Source organism: Carassius gibelio, chromosome B25 (genome assembly GCF_023724105.1).
Source record: "Carassius gibelio isolate Cgi1373 ecotype wild population from Czech Republic chromosome B25, carGib1.2-hapl.c, whole genome shotgun sequence".
Taxonomy (NCBI): domain Eukaryota; kingdom Metazoa; phylum Chordata; class Actinopteri; order Cypriniformes; family Cyprinidae; genus Carassius; species Carassius gibelio.
In genome coordinates, this window is record NC_068420.1 from 14,965,246 (window position 1) to 14,983,570 (window position 18,325).

The following is an 18,325-nucleotide window of genomic DNA, read 5'->3' on the forward strand; positions in this document are numbered from 1 at the left end:
AAGTCAAAGTTCAGCCTCTCTCTCACAATGAATTTCTTACATTTCTTGAACTGAAGAGTGGAATTTCCACCGCACGTGATTTATGATTTCAGTTCAGCCCTTTGCCATCTCAAGATAACTGGCAGAGACATACAAAGTACTCAGCAGTTTGCATAAAGTAAATGTTTCGCCATAACTTATTTCAGTCATCAAAGTGGGCAAATAATCTCACGTTATTTGCTAACCTCATGTCTTTCCACACCCGTATGACTCTGCTTCTTGTGCAAGATTAAAACACTACAGCTTTAAGAACTGAAATCTTATCAGTACGCTTTGTAAATATTAATAATTGTATGAAAGTGCGTTTTCTCTTTTGAATAAAAATAAAAAGGTAAATTTAAGATATTGTTTAAAATAAGAAGTAAAGTCACAGTTGGGATATGACATAAAATGTCGCATTGTGAAATCTAAAGTTGCAATTATGAGATACAAAAACACATTTTAAGATAAAGGCTATGGTGGTAATTTACTAAAAACAAAGTCACAATAGTGAAATATAAAGTTGTAATTATCAGAAACATTGTTGCCATGAGACATAAAGACGCACTGTAAAATATGCAGATGCAATTTACGAGAAACACATTCGAAATTGTGAGATTTTAAGTCATGGTATGTTATTATAAAGCCACAACTAAAATTAAACGTTACCATTATGAGATATAAAGTCATTGTAAATTATATAGTCGCATTTTTACTAGAAACAAAGTCATTGCTACGAAACTTGAAGTTACATTGTGAGGTACAATGTCATAATTACGAGAAAACTGTTGATATAATGAGATGTAAAGGCATCTCAAAGAAATTAAGTCACAATTGCAAAATTGTAAGTCACTTTGCGAAATTTTAAACATTGTGAATTTTCTCAACAGTTGTGAGAAAAAAGTTACCATAATGAAATATAAAGACACAGAATGCTATAAAGTCACAATTCGAAAATTGTGAGTTATAAAGTCATAATTACATGAAAACTGAGTTGGGAATATAAAAATCGCAGTTAAAAAACATTGTTGTAACTAAGAAATATATATACATATTTAATATGAGATGAAAAGAATGATTCCTCATTATGTAAGAGTCTATTGTAGTTTTTTTTATTGTTTTTTTCACTTGAGGATTAAAACGATGCTTTAAAACTTTTACATTTCTGTGGTGCAATTAATTCAGCCCACCAAAGCTTTTACTTGGCTTGAATGTGTCTTTCTTGCTCTGAAGACAGATGCGTCCTAATCCCAAATGACTGATTCTCACATTCCCCTGGTGCAGCGCTTCTCCAAAATGAGACTTGACTAGGGCCAGACTGAACCACAGTCCATCAAAAACCAACCGGTCATCATCCTCCCCACACCAAACCTCAATAGGATATACAGACTCATGCACAACAAACTTACGCAGATCCTGAACTTTATAAAGATGGAAAACCAAAGCTTTGTTAACGGTTGAAGTCCTCTATGATTAACTGTGGGCTCAAACATTCCTGCTTGGTCTTTGGATGCCTAATTGGTAGCGTAAAACCACTTGCATGCAAGTTGAATGGGGAATGCTGACTTTAATGAAATGGTTAATGTAAGGAGGGCGCAGGGTGAGGATAAAATTAGGGAAGAAAAGAAAGGAGTTCATCCTCACCCTGGGCAGCAAGATCAGACCCTCGAAACAGCATCCCCTCCCCACTGACCTTCAGTTTCCTTTAATGCTCTGTCTGCAACTCCTGGGCCAGCTTGGCCTAGTTAGTTAGCGTTTTGGGAAGAGCTGGGCCAGTAATCTGAAAATGTACAAACAGGGTTCAAAATAAACAATCCAGCTGACAGAAAAATGTATTAGGAACTGCTTTACATCAGATTAGAAAGTTCAGACACACACAAATATTCTCATCTCAGGTTGGTAGAGCACATGTGGTATACATTAAGTGAACTAATTTCTTCCAAGCTGTACAAGTTAAACATTCCCTGGCTTCACTCATGCCTCTGTCGTAGTTGACACTAGAGTGCTGGTGCTAGCGTAGCGTGTGTGTGTTTATATCCATGTGTGCACAGATTTCAGTCAGAGGAAAGACAGAGAGAATAAGATAAGAAACACTGAGAGACAGCCAGGGTGAGAAGAGAGCAGAAGAGAGGAGGGATGACTGAGACGGGGACAACATGTCACGTGTATCTGGAGAAAGTGCATAGCCCCTCGCAGGGCCTTCCCTAGACACAGCAATGGCATGAGCGGAGACAGAACCTCTCAGACACGTCTGTCACGTCGCTCCGTCCGCGTGCGTTTCAGGCTCATGCTGCACTGACACCTCCCCCCCTGTCCCGCTTTGTCTCATTCAAATCACTTCCTGAAGCAAATCAGACTTTGTCTCAGAAGTCTCTCCTCAAATTATGCTCTTTTCCATAAAGTGAAAGTAAAAGTGGAGAGGGGATCCAAAAACCCCCATAAAAGTAGTTCGTATGACTTTTGTGCAAAGTTGTTAAGTTGTAATTCACTAATAAACACCTCCTCTGCTGTTACACGTTTGTACATATTCCAATACATAAAGGACAAAGTGTGTTGTGTGTGTGTGTGTGTGTGTATACATATATATATATATATATATATATTTTTTTTTTTTTACACATGCTAGCAAATGAGTACAGCCCAATGCATAGACTCCATTTGAGAGCGTGCACAAACACAGGGGCTTAACATATGCAAACTAGATCGTTTCATCCTTATCCTATGGAAGTTTATTTTATTATTTATAAAAATAAAAAAAAAAGGTAATTGTGACTTTTTATCTCCCAAATATCTGAATTACATGATGTAAATACGATGTTGAAAATGCACAGAATGTATAATTTTTTCTTAGAATAGCGAGAACAGCTGAAATTGTCTGATAAAAAGTCACCATTACATAAAAAGTATGAATTTATTTATTTATTTTGTGGAAGTAAAAAAACAGAACTGTAAGATTTAAACATAATTATGAGGAGAAAATTTCTGAATTGCGAGAAAAGTTGCAATCTTGCAATTCAGCCTCTCTTTTTTTATTTTTCTCAGAAGTTTATATCTCACAATTCTGGAAAAAAAGACAGAATAAAAAAAAAATGCCTGTGAGATGAATTGTGAGACACAGGAAATAAAAACGATTGTGCGATCAATTGTGAGACTCAGAAAAAAAAAACGATTGTGAGATCAATTGTGACACTCAGAATTCTGACTTGTTTTCTCAGAATTGCTAAAGCTTATAACTTGCACTTTTGACTTTTTATCTAAGAAATTGGAAAATGGTTGGAAATGTGTGATAAAAGACTTGCAATTGCTGAAAATGTTATGTTTTTGTAATTCAGAAAAAAAAAAACTGAATTACTATATAGATCTCAAAATTCTGGGGGAAAAAAGTCAGAATTGCAGGATGTAAACACAGAACTGTGAGAAAAATACAGAATTCTGAATTAATATCTTTCAGTTCCATCTTTTTCTCAGAATTATGAGAACAGTGGAATTGTGAAACCCACAATTGCAGACAAAAAAAAAAACTCTTTTTTCTGTATTGTGGGATGTAAATTTAGAATTTAGGAGAAAAGTCAGAATTGCCAGATGTAAACTCAGAATTGTGAGAAAATTATTTTTATTTTTATTTTATTTTCATTTCTAATTTACTCTCAGAATTGCAAGTTTATCTCTCACAATTCTGAGTTACAGTATATCTCTGTTTTTTTTTCTAAGAATTGTAAGAATGTTTGGAATTTTGAGATAAAAAATTTGCAATTGCAGAAAAAGGTGTTATTTTTTAATTACGAAAAAACAACAACAGAATTACGAGATGTAATCTCAGAATTCTAATGTAAAAAAAAAAAAGAGTCAGAATTCTGAATTTATATCTTGTAGTTCTGATATACGAATAACAATATGCTAAATTTAAATATGCTCATATTCACATCACATAAATGAGATTTTAATAATGTCACAACAAGGAACGAAACATCGGAGAAGCAGGAGACCTACATTTATAGCATAAGACTACATTTGCTGTCTACCAGAAATAAAAGAGATTAAGTATTTTCCTACAGGAAACTTCACAACTACGTCAATACAACTAGCTATTCATCAATGTGTAAAACAGGATCTGAAGATCTAAAGCAGTGTGCGTGAAGCATGGACAGCAAAGGTTGAGAAAGTCTTGACGGTTTTGTAAACAAAGCCGGTTCACATCCCTTCATGAAATGTGTTTTTTTCTTTTTTTCTTCGCTCGGCAGGACGTATGTTTGAAAGAAAGCTCCGGTTTGGTTTCTCCGCCACCAAGTCTCAAGGCTATCCCACAGAACCCAGGACTGGATCTGAGCCAGGCCTTTTTTTATGTTTGAAATTTGGGATGAAATCCAAACAAAAGAAATACAGCCCTTGTGTAGGCCTCCTAAAGTTATGCAAGTCTATGAGAGTAACAGCCCAATAATAATAATAAAAAAAAAATAGTAGAAACTTATGTAAAGCTCTCATTACTGTTGCTGTGCGCAGTGAAGGGGGGATGTGGAGCTCTTCAAATAGGGCTGAATGGCTGTGTGTCATTCCATAAAGGAGGGACATTTGTGTCCACAACTTTTAATGCAAGGCACTAAACATTAAAATAAGCAATGAAAAATTTGACCAGATCAAAATCACAATGTAATGAAGTAGCAATAGATCCTTTCTTCTGTATTATGCAGCACATCCAATGGATTGTAAGACTAAAATATATATATAAGAGAATATATATGAGAGAGTCTGTTATTTTACTGGAAGACTGAGATGAAGTTTTGCTTAAAAATGACATGGTCAGAAAATGTAAAAAAATAATTGCATTAATGAATATTTTAAAATAAGATAAAACAATATACCGTAATTTTCTATTAACGCCCACTTTAAATCTATTAAATATAAATGATTATAGAAACGACTTATTTAAAAGTAAATATATAGAAAATTTATTTAAATATTATTAGGATTTAATAAATATCTTAATAAATATTTAAATAATTGATTTAATAATTTATATTTTTTATAATATATAAGGGTTATTATAATTAACTACAACTAAAACAATAAAAATATTGTTAATGTGAATAAAATAAATGTTAACTGAATAAAATAAAATATGAATATATACATATTATATATTATTAGCTAGTTGTCAAGGCAATTCAATTTAGCTTAACTTGATATACAAAAATAATTAAAACTAAAACTGAAAAAAAGAATAAAATATGAAAATAGAAATATTAAAATAATAATAATTAAGATATCAAAAACTATTTTTACTAAAAGTTTATCTAAAACTAAGAATAGAAAATTTAAAATGAAAAAATAATTCAAAATATTAATAAAAGCTTTAAATGTAACTGATATATTCCTGTCCTTAAAATTAGAAATTTTCCCCATTATAATACATTTAATGAAGCTGATTAAAATAAACAGAAATAGTTTAAATAGAAAACCGTTAATTCTATTTATTTTAAAACGTCAATTGCTGACTCTTGAATGCTAGCAAGTTCTTCAAATGTTGAAATGTCCCGATATAAAAAATTACGTTTACATTTTTACAAAAATGAACTTTAAAAAAATGACACACTCTTCTCTGTTACCCGCAATGACCCTCTCCAGTTCAGACAGCATGGCACATTATGGCTGCAACCATATTTATTTTCCGAACATGCTATTTTACGAGCTGTATGGAAAGTTTTATAAAGTCTGCAGACTGCTCTCGCTCTGGCTCTCCTTCTCTCTGCCTGTGAACCCAAGTACACATCATGAGCATGAGCTCTTAATGTCTGCTCTGTGTCCTGCAGAGACTACTGAAGCTCAGGGTCCCACCTTATGCCAATCCACACGGGCACGTCTGCCTGCTGCTCGTGTCAGATAAACCCATGAGCCTTGGCTCTGATCTGAGTCGGGGAAGAACCAGTGCGATATGGTCTCTCTCTGTGTACTCCATCCCTGTCTGCTACTGACAGATCTGGTTTCATAAAGGCATTTATAAACAGGTCTGTGATGTTCAGATCAGATGACCTGCCTGAGAACAGAATAACTATGGGAACTGAGAAACACAGATGGACTCGAACTGACTCTTATATAATATAAAACGTTTTCCTTATGACTGGATGTTGTGTGAGAATATTGATATGGTAATGGCAGTCTGTGCTGATGGTGAAAATAATGAAATCATAATGGATATGTTTAGTATAACATACTAGCATACTACGTTTACAGCTGGGTTTTTTGCACACTGCATGAAATAATGTAACACAATAAAATATATGCTCAGCCACAGTATTTAACTTCTCTTTCTTAAAAATATTTTTTTACACAAATAAAATGAAAAATATTGAAATTAAATATTAAACTCGTAAAAATCTTCTTCTTATTCTGAGTTAAATAAATGTAAAAAAAAATAATCCCATGGTGAAAACAAACTCCCACAGACAAGACATTTTTATTTTTACACAAATAAAATAAAAAACAACTATGTATGCAAGTTAAATTAAATGATTAAATTACTGATTAAATTAATGAAAAAACTGAAAATAAATTAAATAAAATTTCCTTTTAATATTCTACTTTAACCTGTATGCCACTTTCTACTTGACACTGAATTGTCAGGAGAAATGATAATGTGAAAACGAGGTAGCAGTTAAATAGTATTAATACTCAGTAGTAGCTAGTATGCAGTGAAATAATATTCCATTTGAATGTTTGTTTCTTCATTCTTACATGGAACCAGGAGATATGCTGTTAATATGTGCTACAGTATATGCAGAAGACTGTATGTATGCTGGTGTCTAGCTCCTAACATCAGTCCATCAGAACTCTGACCGAGTCCTTTGGCCCAGGCCGGGGTCACTGTGACTGAATTACAGGGTGCAGAAGGATTGTGGGCGATCAGCTCGGTGCTGTGCACTGATAGCATTAAATCAGTCCTTCTGCGTGGCGACACACAGCGAAGCGCTCTGGCTCTCTTTCTCTCTGCCTGTAAAAACCCAGTTAGCATCGTGAGCATGTGCAGTCGAGCAGAAACACGTCTAATTGATCTGGGCCCATTTTACATGACTCTGCAGTTTTCACACAAGAGTTCACATCCTCACCACGGGACAAGCCCTGCCCTGCTCTGCCTTATAATTAACAGGGGATGACGCCTAAAACTAAAAACACAAATATCATGTGTGTGTGTGTATATATGTGTGTGAAGTGCAGTGCATCACCAGCAAAGTCACGATACGGTACATATCATGACACAGGACTGCACTGAATTTGACCTCAGAAGAGTTTAGTAAATCAGCTGTTTATGAAACACTTCATACTAGGGCCATTGTTAACTACTGGGAGAGCAGGCCTTTGACCTCTGCATTTTGAAGGGCCTCCATAACTGTACCACAGTACAATACAGGTAATGGCATATGTTTCATGTTTACATTGGGCTCTCCCACCAGGTACAGTATTCTGACTGTTTGCATCTTGTTTTTAAGCCCATAAATAATAATGGAGGCCCACTCGTTTTAATAAATTCATATTGTAATGTCTCCTACTCTTTCTAAAATATTATAATTATTCGTATTAATTCTTATTATTTTTTTATTATTGCTGGTGGGTTATCATTGCACAAATCAACACACTCTCTACGTTTAAAAAATTACAATTAAAAGATTTCTTCACTGTCTTCACTGTATCTCACACACACACACGTTTAGTCTCAAGATCACGCTGCGCACACACAGTGTTTTTAGTGCTGCCCCACAATTTTATCAATAAAATAGCTGAATCACTGAAGCTATCTTTCTCAACAATGAAACAATTAACATCATCATTTCTAAAGTAATTAAAGCAACAGCTTCACTATTTAATTTTTTTTTTTTATAAATGCTAAATAATACTAATATATATTTTATATATCATCTTATTAATACTTTTTAATTACATTTCCATAAACAAATCTTATTTAAATATTTTGTTCAGCTACTATATATATATATATATATATATATATATATATATATATATATATCCTGTTATTTATACTCTTTACTTAATTATTCATATATGCAAATGTTTTAGTCAGTAGAAATCAATAAAGCCATACAGAATGGGAAAAAAAAAATGTAATAGAAAATGACCCAGATAAAAGGAATTTAAGATTAATTCATCAATATCCAAATCAACAAAAATTTGACATTAATGGCAAATCTTGTAGTTTTTTGGATGCTAAAATATTGTTTAATTTCTAACCATAAATATGTCAACTATAAGTAAGCCATTTCTAGGCCGATTTCCTTAAAAAGCATAAACCCTATCAAAATACTGTCCAAAAATAAAACGTGCACATGCACAAGGACAGGTGTACAAACACAAGGGCAGAAGTTTGTCCTAACTGACAGCTCTGTGCAGGAATGACTTAATCTGTTTGGAAATGAACCCCGATAAGAGAGCATGCAGCCTGTGAATCATGTACAGCCATCTTTCTCCATGCGCAGTGCACAGACTCGACCAGAGCGCTTACATAATCCAGTTAAAATACACCCCCAGTCACATGTAGCATTCAGCCCTGTGGTGAGATATCCTACTGCCGCTAGGGCTGTGCTGGCAGCTGTTCAGACATTTACACACACACACACACACACACAAAGCCATTAAAGATTCAACTGTGATTCAGTGCCCTGCCTGCATGTGAACTGTCTGTGGAAAAATGAGCCAAGAGCTCTCCCTCCGAGCACATGTGACTGAGTGGAGTCTTCGCCGAGGAGCATTACGAGAAAACATGCACACACACACATTGCAAGAGGGAAAAAGAGGTACAAGATGAGCAGGACGTCCAGCCCTTTAAAGTCACAGTGCAGGCTTCCTGAAAGCGTGCAGGGTTTCACTTCTTGCTGAGCACATGCGACTCGTGCCCTCCAAAAGCAAGCGAATGCCACGGCCGTGTTTGTTTTTGAGGGCACTAATGGGCGGCGAGTGCGTCACACACAATTTCGACATAACTTCAACAGATCGGTGAAAGACAACCATGACTGATCTCTTTAAGGAGCTGAGTTGACGTGAAAAACCGCATAATGGCCTGGGTACATCTGGCCGGCGCTGTCTGAAAAGACCCAGTCTAGCCATCTGGTGCGGCACACAAACCCTCGCACAATATGAGCCTGATCACCAATTCAGCTGCATTATAGCACCTGGTCATTCTATGGTCAGATCTATTAATTATGCAAGCGTCTTTAATATTTAATTAAGGGGTATTTGGCCCTGTGTGTTCCAGCATCTGACAATGAATATACAAGCACATGGCTCAAAGGAGAAAGCTGTTCCTTTGTTTTTGAAATGATGGTGGTGAAAACTTTTTCTTTTTTGGCAATTTTATGGATGGCATTTTATGTATCTTATATGTCTTTTATGTCCCCGTAAAATCAAAATGGAAGTTTTGATTGGCTTTTAGTATGAATCTGTCGGTCTTAAAGGGTTAGTTCGCCCAAAAATGAAAATTATGTCATTAATAACTCACCCATATGCTGTTCCAAACATGTAAGACCTCCTTTTATCTTCTGAACACAGTTTAAGATATTTTAGATTCAGTCCGGGAGCTCTCAGTCCCTCCATTGAAGCTGTGTGTACGGTATACTGTCCATGTCCAGAAAGGTAAGAAAAACATTATCAAAGTAGTCCATGTGACATCAGAAAATGCATTTGAAGCATCGAAAATACATTTTGGTCCAAAAATAGCAAAAACGACGACTTTATTCAGCATTGTCTTCTCTTCCGTGTCTGTTGTGAGAGAGAGTTCAAATCAAAGCAGGATATCCGGTTCGCGAACGAATCATTCAGTTCACCAAATCGAACTGAATCGTTTTAAACGGTTCGCATCTCTAATACGCATTAATCCACAAAATACTTATGTTAACTTTTTTTTAAATGTGTCAGACTACCTCTGAGTTCAAACAAACCAATATCCCGGAGTAATGCTTGCACTCAAACAGTACACTGACTGAACGGCTGTGAAGATGAACACCGAGCCGAGCCAGATAACAAACAATAGACTGACTCGTTCACGAGTGAAGAACCGGTTGCATCGGTGTTCGGATCACCAGTAGTTCTTCCGGACAGTTCGATTCAATAAACCGGTTGAAGAAAACGGTTCACCGGTTCTTTTGAGCTCGACGTAATGGCGTCATTTGCGATGATTGCCCTTGATTCAAGCCTTAGGATTACCCGCGCTCATAACATTAGCACAGAATCAGTTCAGTTCAGACGCTCTGTGTGTCGGTCTGCTTCACGCTGAATCACAAATGCGTAGTATCATCAGCTCCTCGGTTCACGAATTGGACGCGTCTGACAGAAACGGTTCTTGACTCGAGAACGAGTCAATGTTTTGTTTGTTATCTGGCTCGGCTCGGTGTTCATCTTCTGTTCTCTCTTCACAGCAGTTCAGTCAGTGTACTGTTTGAGTGCATGCATTACTCCGGGATATTGGTTTGTTTGAACTCAGAGGGAGTGTCAGCAACATTAAAAAAGTTAACAGCTTAAGTCATTTGTGGATTAATGCGTATTAGAGATGCGAACCGTTTAAAACGATTCAGTTCGATTTGGTGAACTGAATGATTCGTTCGCGAACCGGATATCCAGCAGTTTTGATTTGAACTATCTCTCACACAGACATGGAAGAGAAGACAATGCTGAATAAAGTCATCGTTTTTGCTATTTTTGTACCAAAATGTATTTTCGATGCTTCAAAAAATTATAACGGACCCTCTGATGTCACATGGACTACTTTGATGATGTTTTTCTTACCTTTCTGGACACGGACAGTGTACCGTACACACAGCTTCAATGGAGGGACTGAGAGCTCTCGGACTAAATCTAAAATATCTTAAACTGTGTGCCGAAGATAAAAGGAGGTCTGGTTTGGAACAGCGTAAGGGTGAGTTATTAATGACATAATTTTCATTTTTGGGTGAACTAACCCTTTAAGGTTATCTGTAAGCTAGTGTGCTCCAAAACAATGACAAAATTCACATTTAGAAGATATAAGCATTCAAAACGTACAGTGTCTCACTTCCGCCAATATGGATCAATGATTTTGATGACATCACCCTGAACTTCAGCTTCTCATCCAATCAAATGCTCTTTAGAATCTGAAAGACGCAACCCCCTACACTATAAATAGATGCCAAAGCTGTGGCTGAAATCGGTCACTTGTTCACATAATTAGTATCTTCTCTATGGTGAACAGAGACGATTCAGACAGTGTAAAAATGCTTTCGATTGGGTCAAATGAAGTCTGGTCGCGTGAACCGCTGCAGTGCGTACAGTCTGCTGTGGACCAGATAAATGATAACATGGAGTGGATCATATGCACGAGTCAGGACTGCAGACCACTAAACATATCGGACACATTTGAATTCTACTAAAAATGTTGAAATCTACACAAATTCTAATGGCTATTTTAAAAAGGGGCATGATATGTCCCGCCTTGTTTTCCCGTTTTAGTTAAAGCTGCATCAACACATTACGCTGCGCTATGTATCAAGCCAATTCAGTAAACCTTTAAATATGTACAACTTTATTAGAGGCAAAACCAATACTATTTTATGTTTTGGCTAACTGGTGGCAAAGTCTTTTGAATCTTATTCGTACATTTATTTTTACTTTAAAAAAAATTTTTTTTATTAGGTTTAGAGGTGGACTTTCATGCTTAATGTTTCCTAAAAAAAAAAAAAATACTTTGGTATGAATAAAATGTATTGTATTTAATAGCATTTTGTGGTTGAAATGATGGTGGTGGAAACATTTTTAGAACAAATTGGATTTTTTTTTTTTTTCCTAAAGCTCATATGATCTTCTTATGTCACACTTACAAAGGTTTAGAGGTGGACCTTTATGCTTACTTTTTTACTAAAAATCATACACATTTGTCTGATAACATTTGTTGCATTTAATAGCACTTTGCGGTGGAAAATTCAATGGTGGAAACATTTTTATTATAAAAAGGCAGACTACTTTATTTTGCAAATGCTAATTTCATAGCTAACATTTTATGTACCTGAAATATAACCTTTATTAGAGAAAAAATAAACAGAAAGAAAAAATCATATGTTTAAGTATGAATCAATTTTTTTTATATATATATATATATATATATATATATATATATTTACGTTTTGTCATGAGATTGGGTTGTTAAAACTGTTTGTCATGTTGGAAATGACTCCAAAGTTGTAATTTGTAAAAACTACTTAATGTTGAAGTAATAAAAAAAAAACATGAAAATATATAAGATATATAAAAATATATAAGAAATATAAAGAAGGAGTGAAAGCAGAACATCTCAAAGCCTGTTATGTACAGCTGACTAAGTTACATAATCAATAAACACCGCACATGGATTTCCACCCCGAACAATGCCTCCGTCTGGAATAATCCTGTTAGATTTAGATTCGGCCCGTAGCTGACCACAAAACTCTGCTCATGAGTGTCATGTTCTCTTACCCTTCAACATGATTTCAGCGTCTCACACTATTTCTGTGAATGTGTGGGCTGAATGTGTTTTTTGATTGCTTGTAATGTTGGGCAGAGGTTGTATCCTCATCTGCCATCACTCACATTAACACACACACGCGAGCAGAGGTCTTGATCAGTGTGAAACACAAGAAACACAACACAGATATGGCCATTAAGGATGAGCCATCTGTGCTGGCCATACTCAAAGAGACACACTCCACACTCTGACAATTTTATTTAAATATAATTTTATCTGCTATAATGGCATGTTGTTGCATCAAATACACAACTGAAAACCAAACACATTCATAATAATTCAAATTAATGTGTGTTGCAAGAGTGCTATTTTCCAGCCTCTCTGTAGCAAATGAAGTGAGAGGTTACCAAATCAAGAACAAAATGTCCAATTCACCCCCCCCCCAATAAATAAATAAAATAATGTTTATTATATATTAAAGCAATCATGATTAATCACATCCAAAATAAAAGTTGTTATTTGCATAATATATTTTAGTGTACTGTGTATATTTATTATGTATATAGAAATACACACACATGCAGTATATATTTAGGAAATATTTACATTTATATATTTATATCCATGTAATTTATATTATATACAAATATATTTAATATATAAACATGCATGGGTGAGTTTATATTTACATAATAAATATACACAGTAAACACACATATAATATGTAAACAAAAACTTTTATTTTGGATGTGATTAATTAGTTTGACAGCACTTATATGTGTGTGTGTGTGTTTGTGTGTGTGTAAAATATTTAGTCTAATTATATAATATAATGTTGAGATATTTTCTCTTTTTCCATTGTCATCGCCGTCATCAACAATTTTTTTTTTAAATAATAAACAAAGTATTGTAAATAGTAGTTTGATTAAATTCTAAATAGTAGTATACATTTAGTGAATTATAAAGAATGATAAATTAAAGCCAGGGCAAAAACTTATACATTAATACATATGCAAATTCAACATAATTCATAATGTATTTATTTTGATTTACATAATATGCATATTACAGTAATGGAATTTTGGCGTGATGAAATTATGCAAATATTTTAGAATAGTTAAGCTTGAAATATAATTCATTAATTATTAATGTTTTTTTGTACCCACAAAGCCACTCTTTTCTCCAGAGAGAGGACAGCGATTCATTTCCAGCCACCTGTGGAGATGACATTCGGGGGTGGAGGCGATGTGGGAACCCAAGTGTTTTTCTCTCTTTTTTTTGTGAATGGGATACAGAAAGGCAATGAGAAATCCAGCATTCCCCCGCAACCCTCCATCCCAATGAATCATCAGTGTCCGTCAGACAGCGCTTCTAAATCACCAAGCCAATTTATACCTGTGACTCATCGCAGGCCTACCACAAGGACAAGGGGCTGGGCATTATTGCCTTGCATGAAAACGTGCAGCAGAGAGACCAGTGAAAACGTGCTAGAACACGCGCAAGTGTGCGAGGGACCTTGCAATCTCTGACTGTGAAAGCAGTCACTCTACTGTGATTCAAGGAGTGAAGAATGTAGCTACTGGTCACATCTGATGCTTGGGATGTGATCGGTATACAAAGGTGAAACAACCCTTTTCATAATTCACCAAACTTTTCATCATTCTTACTGTTAGACTGAATTTTCAGTATTAAAATCAAACCCAAAAAGTTAATAAAAATATTAAAATCAAAATTAATAATTAATATATTATAAACTATAAATAAAAAAATTATTTAAAGGCAACACAAACATATCTCATATATAGACTTTTAAAAGTTGCTTTGCGTTTTCACTCAGAAGTCTTCTTTATAAGCATACTGTCACAATATATCACAAGAAACTATTTCTTATTTCTTTATTTTAATTCTGAAGGCCTTTCATGTTCTTTCAAGTGTTGAGAATTTCACCCCAAAACACTTTTAATTGTAACTTTGCTGTAATATCTTAAATATGTAACTTCTTAAGTTGACTGTAGATCATCACTGTCTGTCATTAAATACCTTAAAGCAGTAATTATCTCGCACTTACGCTGTAATCTCATATGCACCACAAGTTTGTTTTCCACAGATTTTCTTGCTCTGCATATGTATTTTAATCAGATCATTTAGAAACTAGAACATGTCTTCGATAAATACTTCAGAGAAACATATATCATCGCTGATTACCTAACCGTGGAAGAGAAATAACTGAGAGAATGAATCAGCACTGAAGATTCCAGGTTTTCTTTTTTTAGACTTGTATTCCCACTAGTTGCAAGCTGAACTGCTGTGTCATTTGTTTAGCCTGCGATGATGGTTCAGCATAGGACTAAATGTTCTCATCATCTTGCACATTGTAAAGCAGCCAAGCGGAGCAGTCTGAGAAATCCCCTCTGTAAACAGCATCCAGTTGTTTGCTTGTCATTCTTTCATGTGAAGTTTTGCAAAGTGGTTTGGACACGTAAATGGGTAAAGAATGTGCAGATTTATCTGTGTTTAACTTCTGTACACAGATGTTAAAGTAACGTGCAACTACAACTGTTCCAATAACAGAAGACTTTATTGGCCAATAGGTACTGTGTGCAGGTTATCAGTTTTGTTGTATCCCGCCCACACGAGAGGGTCACAGCTGCTGTTTTTAGCAGCCTGTGTTTGAGGCACACCTTCTTTGCAAGCGAAAGAGATGATGGTGAGAAATAGTTATTATTCCCTCCACCCCAAACAGAAGCAACACAGCTGAGCCACACCCATGGCCTCACTTGCACCTCCCCCTCGCGATGACAGTAAGACATAAAACAAAAGTCATTGTCAGTGACATGTGTATAATAAACCCTATGAATGGCTATGAAGTCACACCAAGAGCAATAATAATAAAGATACTGATACCAAAGGACCATAATATTCTGTTTATTGTAACTGTGCACAGCAGTTTTGTCATCTGGCACTTTTTAACATTTATAAGTTGGAAAAAAATAAAATTCGGAAACTGACTTCACGTTAGGGTTCCTATCTGTCCTTATCGTTAGTTGTGGTGTGAACATAACTATTCTTATTAGAAAGATTATGTAAACTTTATAGCTGTTGTTATCAAATGGCCTGTGAATAATTTAAAGAACTATAACAATAATGACATTAGCGTCCACAACAATGGTTGGTAACTTTATAATAGCATGCACTGCAATAATGTCGTCTGTCACTTTGAATGGTCAAGCTCTTTAAAGTAGATTGGATTCTGATTGGCTGTCAGTGTTTTTAATCGCTCATCAGCTGGGAAAAAGTAGTTTCAAAAGTGATTTTGTTATAGTTGTGGTGTGATTGATGTTCCTATTATCATAGAATTAGAACGAGTGCTAAAACTGTATAGCTATTGCTATAGTTATCGCCCTTGGTGTGAATGGACCGATAATTATAACAAATAACTGGCACTTTGAATGTGCAAACTCTTTAAAAAATTAAGATAATTTCTGATTGGCTGCCAATGTTTTATTGTTCATCAACTGGGACAAAAAGTTTTTAAAGTACATTTACATTAGCATCATTTTAACTACATTACGTTAAGCGCCATTGTCTAGGAGTCAGCAGTTTAGCAACCTATGAAGCGCTAAACAAAGAATTCACTTTCAAACTAAGCAGGTTTCTGTCGGTCAGCAACACAAATTTGAGTAAGCCACTTGAACATGAGTGAAATGTTCTCCAGATCTCAGAAAATCCTGTTAAATAACTGAGTTTCATCTGCAAAACTTCACAGTGGTAAGTGTGACCAAACCTTAAGTTATCAGAATGATAACGTTCCTCTATGTTGTTATCATTGTGGACTGTTTTCATAGTATTAGAATGATTAATAAATCTTTATAGTTATAGCGGTCATTATCGTCCTTGATGTGAACAGACACAGCAAGACTTTACAAATTGGCCCAACATGCCATTACTGGCCACAAAAAGGTCAGTTTCAAGAGGATGGTCTGAATTTAAAACCAGACCGCTTTGTACCCAGTCGCTAATCTATTTGGGTGGCGTCTTTGGCTCAGTTCAAAACCCACAATGTTTTGTTAATGTTCTCCTGGTTGTAAAATACCGGCAGGAACAGAGAAGGGAGAGAGATGGAAGAAACATTCTCTTTCGTCAGCTATGATTTTCAATTGTTCAAAGCTGAAAGGAGAGACAGAAGATGGGTGGGTTTTTTTCTCACATGTGCTCACGTTTTCCGGGGAGGAGGACTATGACTCATTGGCTCCAGGCGTTGAATCTGTGTCTGGACTTCAACCAGAGTTCCCACCCCCCAGAGAGATGCAGCGATTGTGAGTCCTTATTTGCTCTTCACCTTCACAGCCACCAACTTGCTCACAACACCGAGGCATGAGCGTGAAAATACCAGTGGACGTAGACCACCTGGCATGTCATTCATGCTGTTTGAAAGAACCAAAGTGCGCTGGATAATGCGTGACGGAATATAGCCACTCAAGCTCACCTGCTGAGGGGCTTTTAGAGAAGGTGCAACATTCTAAACACAGCAAGTGAACTACTTTGGAATGTTTTTCTGTCCTGCCCCCCTCACCATGGAAACTCCACTGGCTGTGCAAAAACAGTGTGAGCGTAAAGGCATCACGTGTGCAACCCAACACGAAACAGAACACGGTGGCCTATCACGTTCAGTCTAATTCATTCATTCAACTTTGCTCACATACGACCAGCTGTGCACATTGCAATCTGTCAGGGGCAGGTAAGGATAAGCCCCACAACGGGACTCTGGGTAATACGGAAAGAGACAGTAGCAATGTGCACACTGAATTGCTCCTTAGACACATGTGTTGTTGGCTCGTGGTACATGCATAAGTTTCCACACTGGTCTGTTTACAGTTGCGAAACAATCAATAGACCTAAAAGTGGGCTAAAAGTCCTAAATGTCCGGTCCATAGGTCACAATCACAAAAACCTCAAAATCCAATAAATCAATATATTTCAAAGTCAAAATAAAGGCAGGGGCAGGTATATACATAAAATTTGTAAGAATTTTGGGATGAAGTTGCAACATAGTTGCCACAATGCAAAGAGAAAAAAATATAGGAAATAAAATAATAATAATATTTTATTACAAATTACTCTTCTGGGTTCTTTGCCGCCAGTTTTAGCGCAATTTTTAAACACCGATATTCTAAAAGATTTGTAAACAAAACACTAATGTACTTGAGACATGTAAATGTATAATAAAGTTATACTTTTCCAACGTACCTTGTGAGATCCTAACAGAAAGAGCACCAGCAGCATATCTGTTTTTGTGGTGACCCATTGGGCTAATATTATTTCTGTTGGTGTCTATTTGTAGACAGGTAAAAATAAGCCATCTAACCTGTATGGAACCTTTGAAAACATTGTTAAAGCAGTTATACCTGTAAAGTATATGACCTTTTACTTATTTTGGGGCGTGAGGGGTCCCCCTTGAATCAGGCGGGTCAGATCCTCCCAAACGCCTCTATTATTAACACCAGACTGCAGCTAATCAAACACCCTATATTTTCAAAGCGACCTAACACTAACGAAAAATAGGGAGGTTCATATATGGCGACATCCCATCCGATTTAATGAGGTAGTATATATATATATAAATAAAATAAAAAATAAGTTACTGAGAACACCACCACCAAAAAAAAAAAAAGCGCTCGGAGTTGACATTCTGTCCGCCTGTTGGAATGAAACCGATCCGCGTGTCCACGTGTTTTGTCAATTTACATATCATTTTAATATGTAAGCTCTTCTCCCCTATCAGCCGAGGCTTGCTTCCAACGCAAGCTCTATTTGTCAGATTCGGGTCTGAACGCA

At 35.8% G+C, this 18,325-nt stretch overlaps 1 long non-coding RNA gene across 1 annotated transcript in view; it reads right to left on the reverse strand.

The window, feature by feature from the left end:
- The window catches only part of LOC128014235 (uncharacterized), a 33,316-nt gene extending 14,996 nt beyond the window's left edge, over positions 1-18,320 (reverse strand). Inside the window, exons 1-2 of the long non-coding RNA XR_008183503.1 lie at positions 17,738-18,320; positions 1,712-1,798 (exon numbers count right to left, since the gene is read on the reverse strand). This is a non-coding gene — a long non-coding RNA (uncharacterized LOC128014235). The remainder of the gene's footprint in view (positions 1-1,711; positions 1,799-17,737) is intronic.
- Positions 18,321-18,325: the final 5 nt, after the last annotated feature.